Consider the following 24,514-nt stretch of genomic DNA (forward strand, 5'->3'; position numbering starts at 1 on the left):
TATTTAGCCCATGTAAAAAGTAAATTCTTAAGCAGCAGTTTCAGAGAGGGCTTAAACACAGAAGACTTTTCCTGTGTGTGTGTGTGTGTGGGCGTGGGTGTGTGTGCGTGGGTGTGTTATTATTCTGGAAATAGTTATTGAGTCTTGCTATGCAACTGGTGTTCTAAGCAATGTGTCTCTACTCTCATGAGTCTGTATGAACTGTGGTGTAAGTGTTAACAAACCAATCTTGGGTCCGCTCACCCAGGTGCAGTTAAGTCAATCTACCGTTCTTTATCACGTTTGTTCTTCTCCTTCATCACATTCACATTTGCTCTTCTCCTTCTGATGATATCATAACAATCCTTTGATGACACGAGTCTTGTCAACAAAGTGTTTTCAGGTACCAGCTGCCTGAGGATGGGCCAATTCCAGGAGCTGGGGGAAAAAGATAATAGCAAAAAGTTTGCTCTCTTCCAAGGGCAGGTCACAGTGGAAGGATAATGACCTTGGTAGAAGAAGGTAGGGCTGCTCTGGTGGCTCAGGTGGTAGAATCTGTCTGTGATGCAGGAGACCCAGGTTCGATCTCTGGGTCAGGAAGATCCCCTGAAGAAGGAAACGGCAACCCACTCCAGTATTCTTGCCTGGGAAATCCCATGGACAGAGGAGCCCAGGAGGCTACAGTCCGTGAGCTCGCAAAGAGTTGGACAGGACTGAGCAACTAACACTTTCGCTTTCAGAAGAAGGTAAAAGAAGCAGGACACAGTGAAGGAATCTCATTGGTACAGGAGTTGGTCACCATCTTTCCAAGTAATTGTACCACAGAGGAAAAGGAGGTAAAGATTTTAGCATGATAATGAAATTTTATTGTTCTGCAGTGTTGAAACACCTATTTACTATGTATTGACTTAATGGGGTTTCTGATTTACACTGCTCAGTCCTAAATAGAATGAAATGATAAAACACAATATACTCATTAACTACAGATCTGGTGACTTCTCCTGAGCTAAGACTAAATCTCCCATGAAGATTCTGATAAATGTGTCTCTTGACAAACTAGTATTTAATAGCAGTTATCTTCTACCATCTACCACCTCTTTTTGTGGTCATATTCTTATTATTGAGAACTAGAAGAAATCCGTAGTTCAATCATTCTATGACATTTATCTTTGTGCGTGGCACCTTCTCTGTCACTTCTTGATCAGTGAAGAATCAGATAGTAAGTGACTAATCCCTGATTTGTTAATGCAAAACCTTTTTCATTGAATTGTTTTGAGACAGTCATGGGTAGCTATTTAGCTCTGCAGATTCTTGCAAGTCATGAGCCTGCTTAGGCAAAAGATGTTGAGGAACTTGTTGAATTATGCAAAGTTAGGTTCAAAAAGTCAATCTTGATTTACAGCTGTTGCATGAACAATTCAGTGCAGGCTCAGTGAAGCACATCATCTATCTACACATAATACTCTGTACTTGTATAGAAACAGCCTGAACACAAAGAGACTTCATTCTATATGATTAATGTACAGGTGCTTTGTAAACTGGGAAGCACTCTACTGATACAAAATAGAATTTATAGGCAGCATTTCTGTAACCATGGGTGAACCTATCTCAAGGAAAATGAGGAGTTCCTATTGATGTCCAAGATTAAAGGGGACCTTACCTTCTCAAAGGCTTCCCTGGTGGCTCAGATGGTAAAGCATCTGTCTGCAAGGCAGGAGACGTAAGTTTGATCCCTGTGCTGGGAAGATCCCCTGAATAAGGAAATGGCAACCCACTCCAGTACTCTTGCCTGGAAAATTCCATGGATGGAGGAGCCTGGTAGGCTACAGTCCATGGGTTGCAAAAGAGTCAGAATGACTGAACGACTTCACTACCTTCTCAAAGGGACCTTACTTTCTCTCCTCCAGGTGGAGTCTATTTCTCAGTCATCTCATACAGTGGCTTTGTCTTTTGCATACATTTTGGAGCACAGTCCAGCCAGTAGTAATAAATAGATAGGCGAGACAGAGGTACACATTTAAAAAGTTGTCCAGACCACATATTACTTTCTTAAATGGAGGTAAACGTCTTAGTGTTACTTAATCCTATACACTGTTTCACCAGTTTCCATGTTTTGTGGATTTTGGTAATGAGAGCAATTTCAGTTGCCATTAAATCCTGTGGGCATTCAGTACCAACCATGGCAGAGTTACAAGAAAGTCAAAGGTACAATCATTAAGAATTTCCAGGATGTTTCTCTTTTTTCACATTGATTCTCAATAGGCAAATAGTTTTGTTCAATCAGGGGACTCTGCAGAGATGGGACTATAAATACACCTCAGCAGTGTTTTTGTTTCTTTTTTTTTCTGGCTTTTAGTTGACAAGCAGCCTAACCACATCTGCCTCCATGTGAAGGGAATCTTCTGCCATTTCTTTTTTGGGCAAAATTGTAGAGATCTCAAGAAGGTGTCCAAAATTATAAATTATAATATTGAAAGGGAGTAGAAAATTGCCTCCAGGGAGAGTTTATGACGAGGTCATCTCATGCAGTGGCTTTGCCTTTTGCATATGTTTTAGAGCAGGACTCCAGCGAGTAGCATTAAGTAGATAGGAGAGACAGAGGTACACATTTAAAAGGCTGTCCAGACCACATATGCAGGTAAGTTTAAGGGCAGGTAAGGACAACTGAGGGAGGCAGAATCCTAGTGACAAGAATGTGATCTACATGGAGATGGTTGCAGCCAGGTGGCAGGTACAGAAGAGTCACCTAAAGCAACTGGAAGGATCCCATTTGTCAGGTGATGGCTTCTACTCTGCACTCTCTGCCCTGGTTACCTCTGGCTCAGGAACTGGGAGAGGCTGAGCTGCCTTCAAGGAATGTGATTTCTGAGGTTGAGAAGACCTGAGAAAGGCCAGGTACACTAGGTTTAGAGAGTAACTGCTGAGAGAGATATCATGTTAAAACCTAGTGAAATATCAGAAATACTCAGTAACAAGGCATATGCTGGGAGTGTTAATTATGCCATGAAAGTGCCTTTCTCTCCCTTCTGAGTGTACCTCTTTTTGTTGCATGTCTGTTTGACTATCTCCTGTGTGTCTCTGTGAGGATCTCTTTCTCTCTCCCCACCATTCTTAACATCTCTTTTTTCTTTCTGTGTTTTTCTCTGTCAACTCCTGATATTTTTCTCTTTTTTATTCTCTCTTAACAGACAATACAAAGCTGAAATGTGTCTATATCAAATGTGTGTATACACATATATAGTTTTTAATTGTATTTTAGATAAGTTTTATTTCATGGTCTTAAATTGAAAAACAGAAGAGTTGAATACTTCCCTAATTTTAGGAAATATTAAATGAAATGAAATGTTTGCTTCTGTCTTAGGTTGATGCTCTCCAAAACTGTTGATCTGCTTTAGAGGTTTGGTTTGGTTTTTGCTAGAGACAAGAAGAGGATGCTTTTCATTCTGTCTGTTTCACTACTTCTGATAGGTTATGATAAATATCAGTGTATCATTTTAGTCAATCTTATTTATTTCTGGCCTGGTTCCGAAAGGATTTGAGGTAGTATATAAAATATAAGCACAGTGCCAGAGAGAAAATAGAGCAGAAGAAAGGGAAAATTAGAGTGGAGATATGAGATCCTGCAGAGTTGTCCAAGATGGCTCATTGATTGGGTTGAGTTTCCTATAGGTCAAAACTAAGAATTAAGCAAGATCTCTGTTCCAATTACAAAATTAATAGATAAAAAAGCCCCCCACCCCCAAACTTAGAGGCTTGAGTATATAGTTTTCTATTGCTGCCATGGATAGAGGAGCCTGGTGGGCTACAGTCCATGGGGTCACAAAGAGTCAGACACGACTGAATGACTTTCACTCCACTTCATTTCATTGCTAAAGTTATAAATTATAACAAACAATGACTTAACACAAATTTATTGTTTTAAAGTTCTGTATATAAGAAGTCTCACATAGATCTTACCAAGTTAAAATCAAGTCAGATCCTGTTTCTTTATGCAGAGTTCTGGGAGAGAGTCTGTTTCTTTGCCTTTTCCAGTTTCTATAGGTTACCCTGTTCCTTGGCTTATAGTTTCTTATCTTCATCTTCAAAGGAGTGATGTTGCATTTCACTGATCATACTTCTGTACTCTCCCTCTGACTCTCTTCTGCCTCTCCCCTCCTCTTTTAAAGACCTTGTAATTACACTGACCATTGGATAATCCAGAATATTCTCCCTATCTTGAGGGCAGCTAATTCCAAGCAAACTTAAAACCATCTGCAACCTTAATTCCTGCTTTCTATATAACCTACCATACCTGTAGACTCAAGGGGGCAGGATATGGCAATCTTTGGGCAATGGAGGGCACATTTCCATGCCTATCACTCAAGAATAACAATATTTATTTTGTTCATGCATCTGCAGTGTGGACAGTTTAATGGAGGCGGGGTCACTTCATTTTTGTACTACCTGGCATTAGCCAGTTTATGTGGAAAGTTGGGGCTGGAATCGTCTCTGTGTTTTCTCACTCAAATGCTTGGCACTTGATGCTGGAAAGACTCAAAGAGCAGAGGGTGGGATAGTTGCCATGCCTTGAGCATCTCTATCTGTCCATATGATCCTTCCATGTGGCTTCTGCAGCACAGAGGCCCAGGTAGCTGAACTTCTGTATGATGACTAAGGTCTCCAAGGCCTGGGGGTGGGAGAGGAGGAGACAAGAAGGGAAGGAGGTGAGGAAGGAAGGAGCAAGGAAGAGAGAGAAGGAGAAAGAAAATGGTAGAAGCTGTGTTGCCTTTCCTATCCTAGCCTCCTAAATCATGCAGCATCACTTGAATCACTTTCTGTTGACTAAAACTGAGACACCGAAGCAAAGCCAAATTCAAGAGATGGGAGTTAGATTGAAGGAATGTCAAAGAATTTTCACACATGTTTTAAAACTACCACAGCCCCTTAAAATATTTACAGTGTCCCCTGAACAGCTTTTCTGGGGGATAACAAGTAAATATTTTTTTTCATGGGTCTCATAAAAGGACACTATGTGTGATGTAAAAATTGATGGCCTCACAAATGTCTGCACGCACAAAAAAATGATGATAAAATTCATAGAGAAATTTATTATAGCATTTCTGGGTGCTAGTACCAAAGTACATTTTTGGGGAAAAAAATTCTACAAGTTTCTAAAGCCTTTATTCCAAAGTCTCTAATGGACTAAAAAGAATCCAATCAAAAACTTAAAGACTATAGAAAAATTAATGGACTATCCTTCAGCTGATCTTCTATGAATATTATATTTTATGATAAAACATTTAAACGACTTAGGCAGAAAAGAGATCATGAATATATTTCTTGGCAAGAACCAGAAGTAAAAATAATCTTTGTGGCCAGTTCACGGCAGGTTTTTAGGTTTTTAAGTTAGTTTGGTGTTGAGTTCTTAGATGAAATCAATAAATTGTGCTCCTCCTCATGTAATCACTAATTTCAGACAGAAATCAACACAGACCATTTTTAATGTCTGTAAGATAAATACATATCAACTTGAAGATGGTTATTTTCAAATTTCAGTGGAACAGCCTTTTAGCAGATGTCCATTTGCTACTCTTGAGCTCCCATCCTTGCACATAAAATGGTTATAGTAATTGGCTTTTGATCATTAATATTTCTTTGCAGATGTTTGAATCTGATGTGAAATATATTTTTTTAATTTAGAGTAAGATTTATGAATAAAATGAGTAAGATAAAGTGTGGAAGTTAATCAACTTAGTTCTTAGATGATCTGTTCTTAATTCACATTTTTCTAAGAAGGCAGTAAAAATTTTTGTGGATGATTTTTGTCTCCTTTATATTGTCTTCATTAATATATATATTTTTTCTCTCAAGAATTGAGAACAGGGTCACTCACTCACTTATACATTTAGCAGTTAGTATACACAGGAGCGGTCTACTCTTTTCTCTGCAATTAAGTAATATAGGACACAGACTGTGAAATGAATGAGTGAATAAAAGGTAATTACATGGCATACTTAATAGAAAGCCAAGTTCACCAGCTTTTTAATGTTCTTTCATTTAAGTATCCATACTCAATTATTGTGTTTTTTTCCCCCTAACTGCTACCTAGTAAAACAGGAAATTACAAAGAACTTCTGAATGCTGTCAAATAACCTAACCTATTTCTATCTCAGACATAATGTCACTAGATCTACATGGAAATTGAATATAGCCATCTATGCTAAAAATCTATAGCAAACTGGAGCTATGGGAGTATTTGAAGGCTGGACCCTTTGGGGTTTTTCATTTTTAAAGATACCTTCTCATATACTCTTTATGCCTAGAAAGACTGTTGTCCTTGTGTGAAGCTATGCCCTGAAGTGAGAGTTGCTGATCAAGGCCAAATATAAAAAATTATGTATAAGTCCTTATTTTCTGTTCATTCAACCTACTAAAAACAGCATGGTTTACATGCTTGAATAGCTCTGTACAGAAAAGAAAACCTGATCTTTTTTTACTCTTGATTGTTTACCCCAGGAATACAATTTTTAACAAGAACTTTTCCCTGCCAAGTCCTATTCTTTGCCTTCATTATGATGTATAGCCATAAATGGGCAGATAAGAGTTAAATTTTTTCAACTGTTCCTTTTGCTTTCTTTCTCTTAAGAAGACAATCTTTTGTCGAATGGTATATGAAAGACTCTGGGGCAGTGTAGGGGCAGAAGAATAGAAAAAGAGCATTTCTCCAAATTGGTTAATTGACTGTATAGCAGTTCTACTATGAAGTAATAATTATAGCATAGAGATGGGATCAAAAGTGAAACATCCGACAACCATCTTCATATTTTTCTCAAACTTGAGAATCCTGTTCTCCAGGTGAGGATCTTATGATCTCCTGTTTATTTACATTGTTAAAGTATTTGATATTTAGAATAAAATCAATCTGTTTGGTTTCCCACAGTGACAGAAACATAAATGTGATACCTACAGCCAGAGGGCCCTGTGACACAAGGCGGATGGTGCCCTTAAACATCTTCTGCAGGCCTCCTTTGGCAAAGATTCTGCCAAATTGTAACCTCCAGAGGCCTTCTAACATCCCAGAGATCTTTTTCCCTGAGATTGGATATTGATTCTAAATTATTTGGGGAAAAATAAAAATACATAAATCCTGATCCCTACCTACGCGATTTTATCTGCCTGAGGAACTACAGATGTTGTCACCAGAAGCCTCTTCTCAATTTTGCTTAAAGTGGATTGTAGAAGCACTGGGGAGAAAGAGAAACAGTTCTGTTCCTGTCTTCATCAGCCTAAACCTGGCTTCGGGCTGATAAAGGCTGACTGTTCAAATAAAGCATTGTTCCATGTGAGATCACAAAGTGAGGGAAGAAAAGTTTTAGATAGAAGGCAGAATTTAAAATAATCCTGTGAACTGTTACTTTGTCACACACAAGACTCACTTAGGTAAACTTGCCACCAAGTGACAAGGTGAGCTGGGTGCTCCCTTAAAGCCACAGAGAAGGGTAGGTTTTACCTCCTTTGTACATGCATACATAGGGGACTATTCCTGGGCATGCGTCGACCTGAATTTCTATTGTCCATCAGCAGAAATAAGGCTACAGTGTGAAATACTCCCCAGTACTTTGGGATATTGCACTCGCATTAACCTTAGTTCTGGGAAATCAGTTTCAGTCTACCTCAAAGGATAGCTTAAATAAAGACTGTAACACTACAAGTGATAAGAAATAGTGTTCTAACTTAAAAGTGAGATCTTTTGAGTCATAATTTAGATCAAATTAACAATGTATTAGCAGTATATTTCAGTTATGAGTCCCAAATTGACTGTGGCCAAAATATTTGCATGAAGTTGACTTGATAGACTTAATGAAAAAGTAATGCTTAAATATATAGTGGGCTTGGTGAATTATTATTAAATGTCCCAGTGTTACAGAACTAAATTTGGGTTTACTCACCCATGCGCAGTAAAGCCAATCTACTGACCTGGGTTGTGGTGAAGGAAAGTGCAGCATTTATTATAAGGTCCTATACAAGAAGTCTGGAGGAAGGTACAGCAACCCACTCCAGTATTCTTGCCTGGAGAATCCCATGGACAGAGGAGCCTGGCAGGCTTCAGTCCATAGGGTCACACAGAGTCAGACACAACTGAAGTGACTTAGCACATACGCACACATACAAGAAATCCTGAGCAGCTAGTGCGCAAATGACCTGAACTCCCTGTGGGTTTCAGCGGAGCATTTTTAAAGGTCAAGTAAGGGAGGGAAGACCAGGCTGTGTGACCAGCTTGTGCACACTTCCCTGCTTTGTTGATGGTGAGGTAACAGGGCAGTGTCATAGTGGGTAACATTATCAGTCCTTAAGCTGCAATAGGCCTGGGGACTATGTGCTCACTCATCAAGCAGTTAACATCTTCCGTTTGGTAGAGGTTTTAGCATCCATAAAACAGCTCAGGAAATGTGCATCAGATACTGCCACCTAGATACTTTGGAGAAGGAATATAGCAGAGGACATGGGGGGTGGGGGGGGCGAGGGTCTGTCCCAGGAAGGCCCTATAGGGTCCTGTTTGGTTGCACTAGTAATAAAAATATAGAATTTTCTTTAAAAGTGAAGTGATAGTAAAGCCTACTTTCAGATAAAAGCTATATTTAAGGGTTGATATTTTATGAACTCACTTTCTATTTTCTCCTGAAAGTTTACCTTCTATTTATTTCCTTTTCTTTTTTCATGATAATAATGATACCAAATGCGTATGTAGTTTGTCTTCATATAGAAAAGTAATTTGCTGAGTAAGTGACCCTATCAAATACTTTCTTTTATTGTCAAAATAATACTTGTTTTTTACTTTCTTTGGGTGGGGGTGGGTTGTGAGACGTTTGGATCCTCAGTCCCTGAACAGGGATAGAACCCAGGCTCCTACATTAGAAGGCTGGAATTTTAACCACTGGACCACCAAGAAAGTCCTTTAAAATGGTACTTTATAACAGGAACTTATCTTTTTCTTGTATTTATGCTTAGGGAATAAACATTTCTCTCCAAACACAACATTGTAAAGCAACTATACTCCAGTAAAAATGATGTTTTTTTTAAAAAATTCTCTAGTAGTACAAGAATTACTTATGTTTGAGAATAAAATTAGTCAGTTCAGTTGCTCAGTCATGTCCAACTCTTTGCGACCCCGTGAACCGCAGCACTCCAGGCTTCCCAGTCCTTCACCATCTCCTGGAGCTTACTCATACTCATGTCCATCAAGTCGGTGATGCCATCCAACCATCTCATCCTCTGTCATCCCCTTCTCCTCCTGCTTTCAATCTTTCCCAGCATCAGGGTCTTTTCCAATGAGTCAGTTCTTCACATCAGGTGGCTCAAGTTTTGGAGTTTCAACATCAGTCCTTACAATGAATATTTAAGACTGATTTCCTTAGGATTGACTGGTTTGATCTCCTTGCTGTCCAAGGGACTCTCAAGAGTCTTCTTCAAACCACAGTTCAAAAACATCAATCCTGTGGCACTCAGCTTTCTTTATGGTCCAACTCTCACATCCATATGTGACTACTGAAAAAACCATAGCTTTGACTAGACAGACCTTTGTCAGCAAAGTCTACTTTTTAATATGCCGTCTAGGTTTCTCAGAATGTTTCTTTCAAGGAGCAAGCATCTTTTAATTTCACAGCTGCAGTCACCATCTGCAGTGATTTTGGAGCCCAAGAAAATAAAGTCTGTCACTGTTTCCATTGTTTCCCCATCTATTTGCCATGAAGTGATGTGACTGTATGCCATGATCTTAGTTTTTCTGAATGTTGAGTTTTAAGCCAGTTTTTTCACTCTCTTCTTTCACTTTCATCAAGAGGCTCTTCAGTTCCTCTTCACTTTCTGCCATAAGGGTGGTATCATCCAAATATCTGAAGTTATTGATATTTCTCCCGGCAATCTTGATTCCAGCTTATGCATCATCTAGTCCAGCATTTTGCATGATGTACTCTGCATATAAATTAAATAAGGATGACCATATACAGCCTTGATATACCCCTTTCCCAGTTTGGAACCAGTCCATTTTTCCATGTCCTATTTTAACTATATTGCTTCTCGACTGTCATACAGGTTTCTCAGGAGGCAGGTAAGCGCGGGGTCTGGTATTCCTATCTCTTGAAGAATTTCCACAGTTTGTTGTGGAAATTCCACACAGTCAATGAAGCAGAAGTAGATGTTTTTCTGGAATTTTCTTGCTTTTTCTATGATCCAGTGGATGTTGGCAATTTCATTGCTGGTTCATCTGCCTTTTCTAAGTCCAGCTTGAACATCTGGAAATTCTCAGTTCACATACTACTGAAGCCAAGCTTGGAGAATTTTGAGCATTACTCTGCTAGCATGTGAGATGAGTGCAACTGTTCAGTATTTTAAACTTTCTTTGGCATTACCTTTCTTTGGGATTGGAATGAAAACTGGTCTTTTCCAGTCCGATGGCCTCTGCTGAGTTTTCCAGATTTGCTGCCATATTGAGTGCAGCACTTTAACAGCACTTTAACATAATCTTTTCAGATTTGAAACAGTTCAGCTGGAATTCCATCATCTCCCCTAGGTTTGTTCATAGTGATGCTTCCTAAGCCCTGCTTGACCTTGCAGTCCTGGATGTCTAGCTCTAGGTGAGGATCTGGGTCATTAAGATCTTTTATATCTGGGTCATTAAGATCTATTATAAAGAATAATGATATTCATTGTTTCTTCATCAGGAAAAGTTGAATCATGATCAATAAATGATTCACTGTTTATGTATTTTTGTCCTTGCTGCTGTTGCTAGTTAGTCACTTCAGTCATATCTAGTTCTTTGCAACCCCATGGACTGTAGTCAGCCAGGCTCCTCTATCTCTGGGATTTCCCAGGCAAGAATAATGCAGTGGGTAACCATTTCCTTCTCCAACTTTTTGTCTTTATTGTTGTCCAATAACTAAAATTCAAGAGAGGGTTATACTGGTGGGGCATTGAGTTTATGCCTGAGGGCCTAGCCATAGCAACTGCCCCAGGCTTTCCTCTTCTCAAGTGAAGATTTGGAATGGTGAAACTCTTTGATACAACTAATCTAATTATTGACTGTGCCATGCAGTGGGCCAAACCAGAAAATCAATCCAAATTACCAGCTTCCAGCTTCTCCCTTGTTACACATTAAATGAAAGCCTTGACTATCAATCTGATGAGAAATACATTCGATCCAGAATTTAATGAGAAATCACATGTCTTGCTCATACTATACATCTGAAGTACCAGGGCCACCTTATATTCTCTCAATCGGTCATAGAATTTTTCCTAATTCTAAATCCTGCTTGAAGTGTATACAACAGGGCACAGTTTCAGATCACAGTTTTTTTTGTTTTTAAGATTTCTGTGGTCCCCTCAGCCTAACCCAAGCAATAGAGTAAGTGAAAAGGAGAAAAATGACATTTTATAGCTTCGAACATTAATTATAAGTTTTGAGTCATTTAATTTTTAAAATCTTCTCTTAAGGATATGAATATGTCAGATGGATTTAAACAGTACACATAAATTATATAAAAAACCTTATAAATTTGATATCAAATTATAGGAAGCTCTAAGTTGATTGGGAGTTTTATATCATATATATATATATATATATGTATATTTTTAGTGTGTGTATTTAAATATAATTTATAACTTTGGTATCCTACCAAGGTCTTTTGGACCAAATACAGTAGACAAGTGACAAAACATTTTAGAATTTTTATATGCAACTGTCTGTGGAAGGAGTAACGTTGCGTTTAAGCCTGAAGTTTGCATACTTTTGTACAATTTGTAAACATCAGCACATACATTCTCTCCCAAGCTTTGGACCTCCCAACACACTTCTTAAGTAAGTAACAATTATTTCCACAATTTTATAAATACTTCTATTTCCAGAGCAGAGTGGAATTCTTATTTTCATAGCACCTGGGCACTGTGAATGTTGTATGGGAGTGGTGGAAAATACTAACGGACTCAAGTTTATTCTTATTTAACCGAAGGAAATAGTGTAGCTGTTAATGTTTTTTTTTTTTTTTTCTACCTAATGAACCAAAGCTATAATAAGGCTTCAGGTTTCAGCAGAACTGCAAGTGCCTTGCAGTACCCTTAGAAATGACACTGCAAGAAAAGATAATTTCTGACTAGTGCCGAGGACTCGAGAATTACTAAAAGGCGACTCCCCAACCAGTTTTACTGAAGTAGTCTGCTGTTAACTTCTAGGAGAGATGGAGTATCCTCCTCGTGCCAGAGCAATTTATACTTCCAGTTTTCATATATGTGTCAAAATAATGTTCCTGGTGGTGCGCCATGGGTAGTTAAGCACATTTGTTATTCCAAGATCCAAGCTTTCACATTACGGAATACATGAAAATATAATGTGATCTCAGCTAGTGCTGCCAGTCTGAGAAGGGGAACAGAAAAAGAAACAAGCAGAGACTGTCATCCCAGGCCTTTCTCTCCCTGGCTTGGTCTTCTAGACTTCTTATGTGCATTTTACATTGCAATTCCTCAAAGGGAGAATAATTTAAAGCAGAGTTCATCGGTTAATTGGATGAAGAGCTAATACAGAGTTAAAAGAGGAATGTACATAGGTGCTGGTAGCAAATCACCTCTTGCTTTGACATTAGACAGTGGAGGTGCTGGTGCTGTTAACAGATGTGGATCTCAGTGGGACTGCCTGCAGCTACCCCTCTCCCACTAGGACAGGGCCCTTCTAGATGCTCCTCTCTTGTGAAACCTCACCAGACAGCACTGAGCCTTCCACCCCCAGTGTAGCGAACTACCTTTAGTTTTAAATAACAGGGGAGAGTGGAGACTGAAATTGTGAAAAATATGTTTTTGTGCATCTATTTATTATGTGTCAGAGTACAGCCAAGGTTATATAATAAGTAATGCATAAAATAACATTGGGCAGAGCTTAAACAATTATACTGATATTTCAAGCATAAAACAAAAATAGTCTTTTTTATTGATTCCTTAGTTTTGGCTGTGCTGGGTCTTTGTTGCTGCATGCCGGCTTTCTCCAGTTACAGTGAGTGGGAGCTACTCTGCGGTGTGTGGGCTTCTTCCTGCAGTGTCTCCTCTTGTTGTGGAGCACAGGCTCTAGGCATGCGAGCTTCAGTAGCTGCAGCACCTGGGCTCAGGCGTTGCAGCTTCCTGGCTGTGGTTGTGGCACAAAGGTTCAGTTGCTCCAAGGCATGTGGGATCTTCTTGCATCAGGAATCAAATCTGTGTCCTCTGCATCAACAGGCAGATTCTTATCCAGTGTGCCATAAGGCAAGTCCAAAACAAAAATATTCTTAATCGTGAATGTCTCATTTAAGAAGCTGGCAATTCTAATTCCTCTTCTTTTCTCTTTCTCAAATAACTAGTCACTCATTAAATTATTAAAAAAAAAAAAGTCAAGCTGTAAGAGGAAAAAAAAGACAACTGTGGAAGAACTTTTGTAATCTGAATCAATTTTGCAGTTAGTTAACAGTATTAAACCAATTATGTTGATGATTATACCTTGGTTATGCAAGCTGTTAAATTAGGAAATTTGAGGTGAGAGGTATATGGGCACTCTACTATTTTTCTAACTCAAAGTCTATAATTAGATGAAAATAGTTTGTTTAACAAAAACTCAGACCATTTACTGGGGGAAAGGTGTGGCATGAGTAAGAACTATGATTATTAGTGGGATAGATCCCACAGTGGTGATTTATTTTTTAAAATCTACAAGTACAATGAGAGTGAGAAGCTTAGGAAAGCATTTTAAATATAAAACCACTATTTCAAAAGTATAGGAATGCATAGGATCAATTCCCAGCATTCCAACTTTCAAATTTACCTGTTAGCTGGCAACTACTTCAATGATACAGGGTAAATTATGAGATACTTCATCTGAAAGGAGCAAAGAACCAAATTACGTCTAAAATCTTTAAAAGAATAGCTCTTCCGTGGCCTTTCTACCTCAAAGACATATATGAAAAGTTTCTGAACTCTCTAGAACAAAGAGACCTGTGGTCTGTGGACCCTTGGGCTTCGCATATCACCACCACTTAGCACAGCCATAACTGGGGGACCATTCTCCAGATCAGAACCTAATTATTGTGTATCTTCACTAATACCTTAGTCTATAAGTATTTGTAGAATTTTTTTTTCCAAAGGATCAGTGAATTTGTGGGAAGAATATATATTGTAAAGCATTTTTTTTTTTTTTTTTTTGTAAGAGCACCTTTGGTTCAGGGACCTCCCTGGAGTTCAAGGGAAGAATAGCCTAGAGATAAACATTTCACTGAAGCTCTTGCTATCCTGAGGATAAGCAAGTGGTGCTGCGATGAGAAAAGCCTTAAGTAGTGTCAGCTCAGTTTATTAATATTTGCTGATTCTGTTCTTTCTCAGTTCCATTTTGATTCCTAATAGTAAAATCCTGGTTACTTGAAAGTTTAGGTGGGTTGAATGTACCATGGGCATAATTTTCTACCCCAGCCAGTTTCTGTATCTAATAGTTCATTTCAGTGAGTCAACCAAAGATTAATGCTCAGTAACCAGTTTACCATTTTAATTACTATATTGAAAGTAGCAAAATAAAAGTTATATTTGCAAGTAAATATACTGAAAAAGCAAAGTCATGCAAAAGTCACCATATGGAAATACATCACTCTCAGAAGGCCCTGAATTGGTTTCAGCTTTATCAAAACATCTCGTTCATGGTTGGTGTGTTTAGTATGCACTGTGGCTGCTGCTCTTTGAAGGTTATTAAGTTTGACCTAGATTTTATTGGTGTTCACTCTAATCTACTTAGTTATCTTTGGGGGTTTGCATGTGTCTCTGGGAAAGATGAAGCACTGGCTTCGATTGGCGTATTGAGTAGTTGTAAAGATTTGATAAAATGCTAATTGATAATAATTTAAAAATGAATCACTATTTTGACAAAAATTTATTTTCTTGTTCTTTTGTAAATTATTTGAGAAATTATTTTTAATGCAAAGAGGAGTGCTTAATAAGGAAGACTCCTGGGAAGAAGAATATAATAATAAGAATCCCATTTGTGTTGGTATTTTTGTAGCTCACCCAGTTTAGATAGAAGGATTATGGTGAAAGCCACTAAAATGCTATACTTGTAGGTTCAGGAATAGCTATTAGAGATCATAAATATTCCCTTCTAAGTATAAATGTAAATCACTTAAGACAGAAATTTTCAGTTTTCTTAACTAACATCCAGAGACTAGATTTAAAAGTTCCTTGATAATAATTTCACAATGTATATTTTGAGACCCCTAGTTTAATACTTGGAGAAGGAAATGGCAACCCAATCCAGTGTTCTTGCCTGGAGAATCCCAGGGACAGAGGAGCCTGGTGGGCTGCCATCTATGGGGTCACAAAGAGTCGGACACGACTGAAGTGACTTAGCAGCAGCAGCAGTTTAATACATTCTTAAACTTTTAAGAATTACCGATAAAGGAAGGGAGAGAGATGCTTGAAGGAGAGACTTATACACTGAACCTTGAGATATTTGGTTATCATTGTCCACTCTTGTCCTGTTGCCCGTGGATGCTTCTAAGTGGAACCGAAGGTGGGGAGTAGGACATATTGTAGGAAAGGGTTGACTCTTATTTAAATAATTACAGTCAGCAAACTCCAGTAGTCACCTAATACTTTCTTGAGCTGTCTCCTTGTTTTCTAAGTCTGATATGATTTTACTTCTATTCTCAAAATTGTATTCTTTGCTCATAAACTTATAATTTTGTTAATTTGTGTTTCAATTGGGATTTTACCATTTTTCTTTCACTAGACAATTGCTGTTTTTTTTAATTATTTTAATATATAATAGATTAAGAGGGTTCAGAAATTTTTTTTTTAATGTAATAGAATGAAAGATACTCTCCCACCCTGCCTTTCATCTCCCACTTCCTCCCCTCCTTCCAGAGACTTTATTAATGCACATGCAGATAAGGAAGTATTCATGTACCTTATACTGTTCCTTCTTCTTTAGTATCTTTAGTGGAGGATGATAGACTGAAATCAGACTGACTTGAGTCTGAATTGTAGTTGTCAGTTTCTTCCTCTATGATGAGTTAATAATAACATCAACCTCAAAGCTGGAGAAGGAAGTGGCAGCCACTCCAGTATTCTTGCCTGGAGAATCCCATGGACAGAGGAACCTGGTAGGCTATGGCCCATAGGGTCGCAGAAAGTTGGACATGACTGAAGTGACTTAGCACAATCCTCACAGGGTTGTTAAGAAGGTCAAATGATTAAAAAAAAAAAAAAAAACTGTAAAAAAAAAATTATCACTATTTCTGACATGCAGCTAATACTCAGCAAGCATGATTATCCTTAGTCATAATCTTGAATGAACGGAGGGGCATGAAAAGAAAAAATGTTGTATTAGTTCCCTAGGGCTGCCGGAACAAATTACCATAAACTTGGTGGCGTAAAACAGCGGGAATGGCATCTCACAATTTTGGAGTCAGAAATCTGAAATCAAGGTGTTTAGAGCACTGTGCTCTCTTTAGAGACCCGAAAGGACATTCTATGTTTGCCTCCACCAGCCTCTGCTAGAGTGCTGTGCTAAGAGTTGCTACTTCCTCCTTCTGACCAGGAATCTTCCTGACCCAGGAGTCAGACCCATATCTCTTTTGTCTCCTGCGCTGGCAGGCAGGTTCTTTACCACTAGTGCCACCTGGAAAGCTGGTTGTCAGCATTCCTGGGCTTGTGGCTTTATTACTCTTGTCTCTCCCACTGCCTTGGCATGGTTTTCTCTCTTCTGTATGTGTTGTTTTTCTTGTGTCTCTTATCAGGACTTATTTAGATTTAGGTGGCACCCCACTCCAGTACTCTTGCCTGGAGAATCCCCTGGACAGAGGAGCCTGGTGGGCTGCAGTCCATGGGGTTGCTAAGAGTCAGACCCGACTGAGTGACTTCACTTTCACTTTTCACTTTCATGCATTGGAGAAGGAAATGGCAACCCACTCCAGTGTTCTTGCCTGGAGAATCCCAGGGACAGGGGAGCCTGGTGGGCTGCCGTCTCTGGGGTGGCACAGAGTCGGACACGACTGAAGCGACTTAGCAGCAGATAATGGAGATCCCTAACTTGTGTGCATCTGTAAAGACCCTTTTCCAAATAAGGCTCCATTCACAGGTTCTAGGGATTAGAATGTGGACATATCTTTTGAGGGCACATCAATCACATACTACAAATAACTTTTAACATTTATTTTTGTGATGTTTATTAATATGAAGTGTGTTCTCAAGGACTATTAATGTCTTGTAAATTATAAGGCAAATATGGAAGTATCAATTGGCATTTGTTTTTTGTCAGTATTATGTCAATATAATATCAAGCTGCAATCAAGATTGCTGGGAGAAATATCAACAACATCAGATACGCAAATAATACCACATTAACAGCGGGATAGTAAAGAGGAACTAAAGAGCCTCTTGATTATGGTAAAAGAGGAGAGTGGAAAAAGCTGGCTTGAAACTCAACATTAAAAAAGGCAAAGATCATGGCATCTGGTCCCATCACTTCATGGTAAATAAATGGAGAAAAGTGAAAGCAATGAAACATTTTATTTTCCTGGACAGCAAAATCACTGAGGATGGTGACTGTAGACCTGAAATTAAAAGATGCTTGGTCCTGGAAGGAAAGTGATGACAAACCTATACATTGTATTAAAAGGCAGAGACATCATTTTGTAGACAAAGATACATATATGTATAGTCAAAGCTATGGTTTTTCTAGGAGTCGTGTACTTGGACAACAAGGAGATCAAGCCAGTGAATCTTAAAGGAAATCAACCCTGAATATTCATTGAAAGTACTGATGCTGAAGATGAAGCTCCAATACTTTGGCCACCTGATGTGAAGAACTGACCCACTGGAAAAGACCCTGATGCTGGGAAAGATTGAGGGCAAAAGGAGAAGGAGGTGGCAGAGGATAAGATGGTTAGATAGCATCACTGACTCAATGGATATGAATTTGAGTAAACTCTAGGAGATAATGGAAGCTTCCCAGGTGGCTCAGACAGTAAAGAATCTGCATGCGATATGGGAGACTGGGGTTCGATCCCTGGATCAGGAAGATCCTTTGGAGTAGGAAGTGGCAACCCACTCCAGTATTCTTGCTTTGAGAATTCCACGGACAGAGTAACCTGGTGGACTACAATCCATGGGGTCACAAAGAGTTGGGCATGACTTAGTGACTGAACAACAGTTATATCAATATTATACCTAGTTAAAATTTATTGATAACCTATAAAATATAAAATTATTAAATTTATGGTAATAAAACAGGCCCTAACAAAAATATGAATTCCTTTTTGCTAGTACCATTATTTGGTTTCCCTGCCACCATCTAAGTCTTTAGGTATATTTGTGTGGGGAAAAGGGAAGGAAATAGAAATTTAAAAAGAAATTGATGGGTTTTAATCCCACTTGACAACCGAAACTTGAATTGGCTTGTCACATATTCAAAAAGTCACTTTTACTCTCTGTTGTAAATTTCTTGTCCCAATGGTGACCACCTCCTTTATATACTAGTAGAATGGCTTATTAATTCTTATTAATGGCGCAAAAGAGATGGAAGTCATCGAGGCACCAGACGTACTTTTTCTGTCTTTTGGAACACAAAGAGTAGCGAAAATGTTAATTTTTTTGTTTGAAATCCATATCACTTTGCTTCAAAAAATAACCATTTCTAAGGGAAAAATTCTTTATTGCACTCAGTTCAGTTCAGTTGCTCAGTCATGTCCGACTCTTTGCAACCCCATGGACTGTAGCACGCCAGGCCTCCCTGTCCAGTGCCAACTTCTGGAGTTTACTCAAACTTATGTCCACTGAGTCGGTGATGCCATCCAACCATCCCATCCTCTGTTGTCCCCTTCTCCTCCTGCCCCCAATCCCTCCCAGCATCAGTGTCTTTTCCAATGAGTCAACTCTTCGCATGAGGTGGCCAAAGTATTGGACTTTCAGCTTCAGCATCAGTTCTTCCAGTGAACACTCAGGACTAATTTCCTTTAGGATGGACTGGTTGGATCTCCTTGCAGTCCAAGGGACTCTCAAGAGTTTTCTCCAACACTGCAGTTCAAAAGCATCAATTCTCCAGTGCTCAGCTTTCTTTGTAGTCCAACTCTCACATCCATACATGACTACTGGAAAAACCATCGCCTTGAGTAAATTGACTTTTGCATTATAAGCATTCAAACAGAGTTACTTATGCTATAAAAATTTCAGTTCATCTACCAGTATCATTATAGTGACTGCTGCTGCTAAGTCGCTTCAGTTTTTTCTGACTCTGAGCGACCCCATAGATGGCAGCCCACCAGGCTCCGCTGTCCCTGGGATTCTCCAGGCAAGAACACTGGAGTGGGTTTCCATTTCCTTCTCCAATGCATGAAAGTGAAAGTGAAGTCTCTCAGTCGTGTCCTACTCTTCACAACCCCATGGACTGCAGCCTATCAGGCTCCTCCGTCCAGGGGATTTTTCAGGCAAGAGTACTGGAGTGGGTTGCCATTGCCTTCTCCGCATAGTGATTGCAGTATTCTTTAATTCGTGTATTACCAAATTGTATGACAAATGCACTGATATCCTATTCTAATTATAATATTTTTTATATTTGATTAACTTACAGTAACTCCATACATCCATAAAGTTAGTAGTATGCTGGAGGCATTGTATCATTGTATATAATGTTATCCTTTCAATAAACATTTTATTAATTGTCAGAATTAAAAAATATTGGCCATCACAAGCAGTTAACCTCATACTAGCTAAAAATGTCTTACTAGTTTTTTAAACTCACTACTCAGCCCATATGATAAGAATGGTTTAAAAGATGATATAGTTTTCACTAGTAAATAGTTTCCAGTGTATTATTAAACTTTTCACCCTTAAAGCTTGTCTAAATCTTATTCTAAGTTATGCTTTTATGTAACAGTATTTTCACTGATGGAAACTTGTTTTGCGGATTTTTGAGGAAGGTGTAACTCAGGTCTATTTGGACTTTGCTAGCCAGCAAGATATGTAGTTTGTTCTGGGCCCACCACTGCTCATTGAATCTTAGTGTCAGAGTTTAAACTGAAAGGCAGTGTAAATGCATAGCCTCTCACCTGTTGCCCAATACCCAGAGTTTATTCATCTACCAGGATCTTTCTAAGCAGGAGTGAGACATCTGCTCCAATTTCCTTCTGACTATGAAGAAAACTAGACATAGCCTAGCAATCCAAATCAGACTTGAGATATTCCTTGGTGACAGAACATGAAAAGCTACAACTTCCAAACTCTCCTGCTCCTAGAGTTAAAAATATGTAAGAAATTTTCTCCCTAAAATAAGGTCCCACTATCCTACTCCCATGAGGTGAACAATCTTAACATTTAAATGTATTTCCATCTATAATTTTTAATTCTCATAGAAACACATATGTATGTAACTGGATATGTATTTCTTTAATCCAGAACTTTGGTTTTCTGTAACTCCATATTTTCAATCTGAGATGCGTCATAAACTTTATATTATCACAAATCTAACTCATTTGTAATCTATACACAGCATTTGTCAGTTTAAATGCATTGTAATTTCTAAGCCATTTATTTATTGTTGAACGCTTATATTGTTTGTTATTTTTTGCTCTTACAAATAATTTTTCAATGATCATGTTCATACCTGTGTCCTTATGCAGTAGAATTTTGAAGTAATCATGTTCATACATGTGTCTTCTGCCAGATAGACTTTCAAATTTATTAGGTCAAAAATTCACACATGTTAAAATCTGATAGGTGCAGCCAAATAATGTGTTTTTTTAAAAAGTGGAGAGAAATAAATGATTCAGCCTTCTTTCACTTTCAGTTTACTTGAGAGTATTTTCTTTGATTTGTTTGTGTATTTGTTTCTTCTTTTGCATTTTAACTGGATTTCAGGAAAGGCTAGACCTACATTTGCAGTGTGGGTACCTAACCAATATTTGTAACACTGTAGTGATCCGTACTATACAAAGCCACCTTCTTCTAGGAACATTTTGTGCCTTCCAGGATAAATTTCTCATTTCATTTACTGTGATTTCAGTAGAGGAAATTATTTTGATACATATTTACTATTCCATTAAGTGCCTGAAAATAAGCACATGAATTTTCCAGGAAGCTCTGAATAGAAATTGAAGAATTAGACAGGTTAAAGTAGATAGCAATAACAGTTGTCACTTTATTCCTTAATAAATATGGGTAGAGCTAGAGAAAATATTTTATTTGTATTGCCAGAAGACAAAATAGGGATATTGCTGTCAAGATGGGGAAGTAAAAACATATGCAGTTCTGTTCAATAGCATCCATTTCATACCTGACCCCCAGAAGATTTTTCAAAACTGTCCTTTCCACATCTTTTAGCCACTTTGGTTTATTAAGAGTACTTAGTATTTACAAGTATGAATCCCTTTATTTGTACAGTTTCTAATATAGTGTTTCAATCAGTAACAAGTCATTTACTCTTTATTCCTTTGTTTTCATGTTCATGAAGATAGAATAATTCCTACATAAAGTAGAGCATGACTGCTAAAATCAAGGTTTTGAGTGCTTAAAAACCTTTAGGGGGAAAGGCAATTTTAGCATAAATTAATGCCATTTGATTTACATTTTGTAATGTATTTTTAATTTTATTTGTAAGACTGGACTTGAATTCATTCATCTTTATGACTTCTTTTAGATTTAAATTTCTTGCTATGCAAGATAGTTTAGGTAAATGATGGTTAGAAAGCCTGCAATTCTTGTTTGAGTCATTTCCTCTGTGGCTTTGTATATATTATCATTTTAATTTCTAGTTGGTCATAAAAACCCACATTTATGACTTGTCTTAAATAGTAAAACATATTCAGAAATGCTGTTTGAATTGTGTATGTGAAATTCTTGATGGTTTAATGGAATGGGGTCCTGAATAGATGTTTGGTTCTCTTCCACTGCTTAATTCTGAAAAGCTCTACTATCCACATCTCTGTTGAAAGAAATTTGTACAAACACAAATATACGTATATTTTGTGTATGTGTATATAGACACATTTATGCATATGCATATATGTGATTATACATGCTCACAAACACATAAACACCCTTTAACATTTATCTAAGGGTAATTTAAAATATTCTTCCCTAAATAGCTTTGATTTTCACACATCCTGCAATCCTCTCACTAGGTATCTTCTATGAAATCTCATTAAACTGAACATGCAATCAGAATATAGATATAAAGGCTTCCTCTAAATCAAAAGTATCTCCTGCAATGATTAGTGTAATAATATGTGTCCCACATCCCAGCATTATGCATTGTCAACCAAAAATAATGAATGAAAAGTGAGGGTTATCAGGCCCTACATATGTCAATGGGACCTCCCCACTTGATGAAATCACTCATCACCTGAAACTCAAATTTCATAGATGAGATTAATCAATTTCCCCCCAAATATGACCTAATTTTCTGCTTGCTGCAATAGTCTTATCACCTCAAAGTTCAAGCAGTGGAGTCACCTTTAATTCCCTCCTTTTGACTCAATGATTTAATCTGTGATAAAAATTTCAGTCTTTTGATACATCCTTTCTACAACTACATCAGACTTTTCAACACTTGTTTTAGTGAACATCCTCCTTACTGGTTTATTGTGTATCTTCCTAGCACCTATTTCCGTGTTTGGTGGCATTATAGGAATTAAATAAACACATGGTGAATGAGTAGATAAACACTACAAGGTTCATTGTAGGAATTTATTAAAATACATTTCTCAGAAAGTTACCCCCTGTGGATCTCAGATAACAACAGAGAAAAAGACCAAACTCCTCACTGTCATCTTTGGGGTTCATTAAGATCTTGCTCTCCTTATTTTATTGTTATCTCTATTCTCCCTATAAATGCTCTGTTGCACTCATGGTAGTTTTTATATTTTCCCTAGTTTTTATATTTTACCTAGTATCTCATGCTTTATCCCAAGCCTGACATGCCTCTTTCCTTTATTCCATGTTTTCATGCCTGAATTGCTTACTCTAGAATGCTCCAGCCTGTCCAGTCTTTCTCTCACCTCAACAATTAACTCAAGTATTCATACTTACAAGTTCTCTCAGCTTTGGCCCATACTAGTATTTCCTCATTCTCGTTGATTGAATGTATCATGTTTATTAACACGGCTACTTTTCTTGAAGGTAAGGCTTCTTCTTCCAACTTATGAGAGTGAGAATCCATCCTTTCCTTTCCTTGGAGAATATAGCTATAGTTGATTGAATAGAGCAAGTGGTAGATACGGTTTGTAAGCCCTGGGTGCCTGCAGGTGAAGGATGGAGAAGGATGAAATGCTTGGATGAATGGAGTGGGAGTTTGTTTTCGGAGGACAGAGATGTGCTAAAGAGGGCCTGGAGGTGGGATTAGTTCATGCTAGACCCAGAGAGTATTTTCTAAAAGAGAAGAAAGTTCACTCAAAAAAGGCTAGAGAGACGAATGTTTCTTTCTTCAAGATTTTACCTTAACAGACTCTCATGTGGTGTGTCCTGGTTAGTAGAAATAATTTCATGGCGTTGTTCTCTGGGTGTCAGTGCACTAGAAATCTCTGCTGGTGCCTTTAGGTGAAAGTCCTGTGACCTCATTACACCCTATCCTGCTGCACAGTCCTGTCTCCACAGGTACTTCTTTTAGGGCCATCAGTTACTGCATGTCTATGAAACATGAACTCATTTCCTTGTGATTAAGCATGCAATTATTTCATCTACCATGAATAAACTATTTATTTGGGTACCTAATCAACTGAATAAACAAAATCATTGTACTGTAATTCTTAATTCTCCCGGTAGAATGCAGCACAATTTGGTCCACACACATCACTCTTCTATCATTTTCTTCAGTTTTGCCACTCCTTTGGCCTTCCTGCTCCTCTGGCCTTCTCTCCAGCTCCCAGATGTCCTGGATTTCCTTTGGATGTAGGACTTCTACATATGCTTTCAATCTGTGTGAAACTTTCTCTTCACTGCCCCCTTTATTCTCCCAGATTAGGTCAGATTCCTCTATTATTTGTGTCTACAAGTTCCTTTCTTTCATAATTCTTAGCGTAGCTATGATATTACATTTTTTTAAATGGAAGTATTGTTGATTTACAAGTTTGTGTTAGTTTTAGGTGTACAGCATAGTAATTCTTTTTCAGATTCTTTTCCAACATAGGTCATTACACGAGATTGAATATCTTTCCCTATGCTATACAGAAGGTCCTGGCTGTTTATCTATACTATTTGTAGCAGTAGCCCCACCCACATTAGCTTTGGAAACCATAAGTTTGTTTGCTATGTCTGTGAGTCAATTTCTGTCTTGTAATTTCATTTGTACCATTTTTTTAAGATTCTGCATATAAGTAATATGGGCTTCCCAGGTATCTCTAGTGAGAAAGAAACTGCTTGACAATACAGGAGACATAGAGATTCAGATTCAATCCTTGGGTTGGGAAGATGCCCTGCATGAGGCCATGGAAATCTATTCCAGTAATATTTCCTGGAGAATCCCATGTAAAGAGGAGCCTGGTGGACTACAGTCCATAGGGTTGGAAAGAGT

At 38.1% G+C, this 24,514-nt stretch overlaps 1 protein-coding gene and 1 long non-coding RNA gene across 4 annotated transcripts in view; one reads left to right on the top strand and one right to left on the bottom strand.

Moving 5' to 3' along the window:
* Positions 1-466, bottom strand: part of LOC132345098 (uncharacterized) — a 44,307-nt gene extending 43,841 nt beyond the window's left edge. The window contains exon 1 of the long non-coding RNA XR_009494229.1: positions 244-466. This is a non-coding gene — a long non-coding RNA (uncharacterized lncRNA). The remainder of the gene's footprint in view (positions 1-243) is intronic.
* The window catches only part of IMMP2L (inner mitochondrial membrane peptidase subunit 2), a 961,484-nt gene that overhangs the window by 682,130 nt on the left and 254,840 nt on the right, over positions 1-24,514 (top strand). The gene's annotated exons all lie outside the window — the stretch shown is intronic.

The sequence above is a fragment of the Bos taurus genome, chromosome 4, assembly GCF_002263795.3.
Source record: "Bos taurus isolate L1 Dominette 01449 registration number 42190680 breed Hereford chromosome 4, ARS-UCD2.0, whole genome shotgun sequence".
Taxonomy (NCBI): Eukaryota; Metazoa; Chordata; class Mammalia; order Artiodactyla; family Bovidae; genus Bos; species Bos taurus.